This window comes from Tachysurus fulvidraco, chromosome 7 (genome assembly GCF_022655615.1).
Source record: "Tachysurus fulvidraco isolate hzauxx_2018 chromosome 7, HZAU_PFXX_2.0, whole genome shotgun sequence".
Taxonomy (NCBI): domain Eukaryota; kingdom Metazoa; phylum Chordata; class Actinopteri; order Siluriformes; family Bagridae; genus Tachysurus; species Tachysurus fulvidraco.
In genome coordinates this window covers 13,964,598-13,971,417 of record NC_062524.1, presented here as the reverse complement: position 1 = coordinate 13,971,417, position 6,820 = coordinate 13,964,598, and the positions used below count along the sequence as shown (strand labels likewise).

General features: G+C 37.9%; 1 long non-coding RNA gene across 1 annotated transcript; it reads left to right on the top strand.

Annotated features, from left to right (window-relative positions):
* The first annotated feature begins 344 nt into the window (after positions 1 to 344).
* On the top strand, positions 345 to 3,896 carry LOC125145166. Its single transcript, XR_007143498.1, has 3 exons — positions 345 to 580; positions 1,572 to 1,702; positions 1,888 to 3,896. It is a non-coding gene; the product is annotated as an uncharacterized LOC125145166 (long non-coding RNA).
* The last annotated feature ends 2,924 nt before the right edge of the window (positions 3,897 to 6,820 follow it).

Sequence of the window (6,820 nt, the reverse complement as noted above, 5' to 3'; positions counted from 1 at the left end):
AAATATAAAAATCAAAGATCTCAGAGTTGCAAACACAGCCATATTCTTGTCTCGCATGCACACACACGCACACACACACACACATTTCACTTCTATAGTTGTAACGTGTCTGTCTGTGTTTTCCCCTTGTTTCGGTCTGCCGGTTCTCCCTGATGTTAATTGTTTGCTCCGCCCACTCATTGCTCACCATGGACACTAATTACATTCCATCTCTTCCCCAGGTGTCATGTCTTTGTCTCTGATTGTCTCTGCTTTGTGATTGGCTCCTGTCTACTACATTTACTCTGTCTGTTCACTTCCCTGGTGTTGGTTGTTGTTGGTGTTTGGTTCATGTTGTTCTCTGTTCCTGTTCAGTGTCCTGAACTGTTTTGCCTGCCTATCTGTTTGTTTCTTGTTTTTGTCCAGTAAAGTTCTATCTGCAATTGGATCCTCTCTTGCCTTTCGTTTCACCGTGTCACATCGTGACAATAGTATTCTTTTTTCCCACTACGGAAGTGAATGGGGCTCATGAAGGGTTTGGTTACAAACATTCCCTAAAATATCTACGTGTGTGTTCATCAAAACAAAGAAATTTATACAGGTTTGTAACATCGTGAGGGTGAGAAAATTGAAAGAATTTTCATTTTTAGGTGAGCTATCCCTTTAAATTGAATGTGTGTGCGTGTGCATGCAACAAGAATATGGCTGTGCTTGCAACTCAGGTTTTTATTTTTATATTTAGGTTCTTTATATATGTGCATCCCCATAAACGATCCATATTAATAAATCACACTCACTCCAATCATCTCTCTCTCTCTCTCTCTCTCTCTCTCTCTCTCTCTCTCTCTCTCTCTCTCTCTCCAATAGTTAATTCACTTCAAGGTTTGTGTGATTCAATAATTTAAGTTTTTTGATTGACGTGATGATTGTTGTTATTCTGTTGTTAAAAAGGAAGGATCTAATTTAAGGATGTGTTCATGTCCCATTAAAATGCCTGTTCAAAAAATGCCATTTGGTTGCATAGAAACCATTGTACTTTTTTCATATATACTTTTCCATGGTCTTCTGCCATGTTTGAGGCATATTGAAACTTTTCATGCTTTTATGTTGCCTTACTTCAGTTACATTTACATCTTAGGCTTTGTAGTTTTGATTTTTATTCATTTTTAGATTTTTATTGTATTTATAACTCACCTGTATGTGGCCACCTTTTAAAAATAAATGGATATAATATTTTTTTTTTGTTGCAAATAAAACTATCATAGTCCATAAATACTGTAGATTTAACTTTGTTTAATATATACATTTAGTTAAATCATCAAACATCTGTATGACTCACCAGTGACTTGCTTGACTCAAGCTACGACTTGACTTGAATTGCTTGACATAAAGCAGTGACTTGACTTGACTCTCAAAAATTGACTTGGACCTGCTTGAGACTTGAAGGTAAAGACTTGAGACTTACTTGTGAGTTGCACATGTGTGACTTACTCCCACCTCTGGGAAATACACATACACAAACACACAGATACATATACATACATACATACATATATACCTGATGTTTGTTTGTGTTATTTGTGGTCATATAGATTGCAGAAAACGTGCTGGTGGCATTGCGACACAACTACATGGATGACCAATACTGGAAACAAGTTTGGCCAAGTCTTGAATTTTGTCCTGACCACTGGTGAGGGAGCTGGCCTAGATGAACTGTGTCAAGGTATAGTCAAGTGCTACATGGATGCTGGGGAGCCAGAGCCAGAAGTGATTTATGTTGTTATTGTTTAGTTATGTTTATGTTATGTTATTGTTGCAATGAAACAGGTGTGAGACAATCTTTTTGAAAATTGTGATAAATTAATTGCTTAGTTTCATAAATTCACTCATTGTTTCTCATTGGTACAGGCATAACCCCAGTTCTCATCTGGTTTCGACCATGGAAATTCAAAGTAAGACTTGATATTTTTCACTTCATGAGGCGTTTCACTTTAGGTCTTTAGACAAGGATGACATCCATCAGCTTAAAGAGGCAAAGAAGGCAGAGCTTTTAAAAATATGTGGGTGCCATATTCCATCTGAAGCCCAAATTCTGTCAAGCATCACCTCCAGTGAGCTGGCCAAAAACTGCAATAGGAGGACCCGTGGGGATCCCCGGGGGGGGGGGATGCCTGGCAGGAGGTCGATAGCACAGTTATAAGGTCTATGAGGTGGCAGGGAAGTGGCATGAGCTCTACTGAACACTTGGCCCAGATCATGGTATTCAGCAGGTACCAGAGAGAGGTTGATGGTCCTCCTTGACTAATGATGGGCAGGGTGTCAAGGTGGTCAGGCAGTGAGCCTGGCAGTAGATCCCCCAACTAAGGACCCGGACGCTGGTCCAATCCAGATTCTGCAGCCAAGGCAATCCAAACATGACGGGGGCATGGGGTGAGGGAATAACAAGGAAGGAGATCCACTCTGTGTGTTCATTGGCTATGGACACCAGCAGGGGCTTGGTATGGTAGCGAGATCGATGGAGGATATGGCCATCCAGGGCCTGTACCTGGAGACTGGTGGGTAGCAGTTCAGTCTCAGTCTCCAGTTGATGCACAAACTCCTCATCGAGGAACTCCACGTCAGCTCCAGAGTCAACGAAAACTGCTAGATCGTGTTCTTGGCTCTTGATCTGAAATCGTGCTTTTAGAATTGGCTTGGGGGAGGCTAAGCACCAGAGGCTCGCTGCAGGCTCCTCCTTCAACGGGGAGCCCTGTCTTTTTTTGGACACATGAAGGCAAAATGTCCTGCCTTACCACAATAAAGACAGAGGCCTGGCGCCGCTCCTTCTCTGCTGAGGATAGGAGATGCCATCCTATCTCCATGGGCTGGGGAGGTGGCGGCGAGTATAATTTGCTAGGATCAGCATGGGGCTTGACATACGGGTCTCTGGGAGGCAAGTATGATCTGCCAGGTTCTGAATGAGACTTGGCATACGAGGTTCTGGGAGGCCAGGAACGGGTTGGGTGTCCCTCCTCTCTTTGTTCCTGGATTCAGCGATCGATCCTGGTTGCCAGACAAACCAGGTTGTCAAGCTCGTCTGGAAGTTCTAGGGCCACAAGTTCATCCTTCACCTGGGGGGCTAGGCCGTGGTAGAACGCATCGTAGAGGGCCCTGGGGTTCAAACAAAGCACAGATGAATGACTGACGTTCCCACTCTGCAGTAGCCCAGATCTTGGCCTTACCAGATAGCAGAGATAACGTATGCTACCTCAGACCAATCCGAAGGGAAGGAGCAGGGTTGGAGCTCGAAGATCACCGAGCACTGCATCAGAAATGCACAGCAATGCCCTGCCTCTCCAGAGAAATGCTCAGGGTGGGGCAGATGTGGTTCTCGAATGGGGTTTTGGTTATGCTCAACCATGGCTAGGGGGGCTGGGCAGGTGGCATCGGAAATGGCGAGGAGGCCTGTGCCGTGGTGAGCATGCTCATGCGTCGAATGAGTTCATTTGTGGATTAGGCTATCTCCTTGAGTTGGCGCACGTGCGCAGCGGAGGATTTGGACAGGGAGTTGAGCTGTGACTGCAACTCCTGAGATCCTGCTTGGGTTCATTGTTGGTCAGATGATACTATCAGATGATACTAAAAGCAAACAGAGGGAGGTGCTATGGAGGAGAACCCAAGCACAGGCCAATGTACAAAATAAAAGATCTTAAATGAGTAAATATATACAGTATATATAGAGGACATAACAGGGCAAAGTCTAGACTGAAACCTCATACAGAAAACTGTAGCAGAGAAGACAAAACGTTGACAGGTGTTGGTCTTAAGTAATCCAGACCGGCAAGTAAGTAATCCAGACCGGCAAAATCCACTAGGACATAAACAGCAGCAAGGCAACAGCCAATACTCAGACTGGAAGACAGAAGGAATGACTCACAGACCGCAACGTAGTGACGAGAGATCATCTGGCGACAATCCAGCATGAACGGCACGCTTAAATTGCGCTGCCGAGTATTTTTTTTTATTTTTATTTATTTATTTATTTATAATTAATTTTTACATTTTATTTAAGTATAACAAAAATACAAGTTTACAGAACAAATTGGCATACAATTTACATTCAAAAACATCACTTTGAAATGGGCTAAAGTTTATACAAAAAAAATAAACAAACAATAAATAAAGAAAAAAATGTTTTTCCCATATTAATATACAGATTACGACAGGGGATGAAAAAAATGCTATAATAAACTATATTTATCAAATAAATCTAACAGGATGCCAGCTTTTTTATTTTTTGTTTTCGATAAAGTTTTTAAACATTGTCTCAAATAATTCTTAAATACTATAAACCTAGGGGGTGATTTAAAGAATCTACATTTATGAATAAAGCTCTTCGCTAACAAAAGTAAAACATTAATCAACAAACCTTTTTTGCCATCTTCTTCATAGTTTCCATATTTAATATCTATAAAGGACCGGTTCAATTTAACCACATTTCTTTCTTTTAACCATAATTGCATTTTGTCCCAGAAGACACTAGAATATTTACAAGCAAATAAATATGCTTTGTATCATCTGGAGATGAGTTACAAAATTTACATAATGTCATATCAAAATTAAATCTAACCCTTAGAAACTCCCCAGATGGGTAAATATCATATAAAATTTTAAAGTGAGTTTCTTTAATTTTGGGTTGAACTGGAAATTTCAAGTATGAGGTTCTAATATGCTTAAGCATTTTTTGTCAAAGAAAATGTCCAACTTATTTCTTAAAGACCTTTAGGGAAACATAACATTATTTAAGATTTGCCTAATATAAACATTTGTACATTCCTTACTTTTAAATCTTACAGGCACTATACTTAGGGCAAACTAAATTTAAAAGTTAGTTTGCCCTAAGTATAGTGCCTGTAAGATTGGTGTAAATTGACTATATAATAAATAACCTTTCATAATAGTTTTAATTCCAGATGGGATGGCAGAGATTACTGTGAAAAACTGTTTTGGATGGCATGCAAAACCATGTTTAAAAGTAAAATATTGTAATCCAACACCTCTCCAGCATCATTAAAGAGATCCTTTAAAGACCAAATATTTCTACAAAACCAATCCTCATAAAACAATGATTTATTTCTGTGTAGAATATATTTATTATTCCATATCGACGAATTGTGTGGTGTAAAGTTATGAGTGTGTGCTAATTTCCAATATCGTAAAACTTGTTGATGAAAAGTAGACAATTTCAGCGGAAGTTTAGAGATTTCGAAATCACACTTAAGTAAAAATTCAATTCCACCCAATTTCTTAAATAATGATGCTGGAATTTTAAACCAAAAACTCTCTGAATTGTATACAAAAGCTTGCAACCATTTTATCTTGAGCATGCCATTCATCTGTTCAAAATCAATTATGTTTAAACCATAAAGCCTAAAAAAGGCTAAAGCAATTGTTCGATAGGTAACCCTTGACAGGAACTCAGCTTTAGACAACAATACTCTACCAAAAATAGAGAGGTCTCTTTGTAACCAATTGTTTAGAATGTTTTTGGCCTTTTTTAATTTTTCTGAAAAATTTCTTTCCATGCATTCCTCCGAATTTCTGGTAATTATAATACCTAAATACTTAGTGGAATTTTTAACAGGAATATTAAAGATATAAGTGTGATCACAATTATGAATGGGCATAAGCTCACATTTGGACATATTTAAATGGAGTCCTGATGCTTTAGAAAAAAATCAACTGGAGAAATAGAGAGGGAAATTTGATTTGCATCTTGTAAAAAAAAGTGGTATCGTCTGCTAACTGACTAATACCAATAGTCATATTAAATACCTTCAATTTGTTCACACTTGAATCATGAATAATTAAACGAGCCAACAGATCTGTTGCAATAATAAACAAAAGAGGGGAAAGGGGACACCCTTGTCTTACCCCACGGCCAATCATAAACCTTTTAGATGTACCAAACAGAAGGCAATCTCGTATCTGTAAACTGTTGTGGCCGTAGATTTTGGGATCCAAACTTCACAAAAAACATAATTACGTTCAATAGTTTTAAATTACGCACAACTAAATTAAAATTTACACACAATGCTTTGAATTACGTACGATTATTATTGACAGTGTTTTTATTCCATATTACTTATTAATCTAGGGTCAGAAATTTCTGTTTTGTCAATTATCAATAACAATATAGCATTTTTGGCTTGCCTTCTTTTTTCAAGTCTGTAAAAATATGTAGTACTCTTCTCTCCCTCTTCAATCTATCTAGCTCTTGACCTAATATACGCTCCTTCTGCATTTCTAATATATATATTGTCCAATTTTGTTTGTAATATTAAAATATTATTTCTTTCCTCTTCAGATAAAACCTCTTTACTGCAATGTTTATTTATTTGTTGAATAAGAGTATAGTCATCTTGCCTTTTATCCTTTGCCAACATTTTACTATAATTAATGGAAAGTTCTCTAATTTTAAATTTAAGATATTCCCATCTATTTACATGAGAGGAAAGTGTTGTATCATTTGTAATTTTCTGAATTAACTCTTTTATCTTATTACAAAAATCTTCATTAAACAGTAAATCCGCATTAAATTTCCAATAATCTTTATTCCTTGAAATTTTCAATATTGGTTTAAATGAGATATCAATACTACAATGGTCTGTAAGCGGAGCGGCCGAAATGGAACATTCCTTCACATAAGTGATCAATTGATTTGACACAAGCCAAAAGTCGATTCTAGATTTACTTGAAGAACTGGAGTTCATCCATGTATATTATTTGCGAGAAGGTTTCAAATATCTCCATACATCTAACAGACCTAATTTTGCACATAACTGAGAAATCAATGCATTAG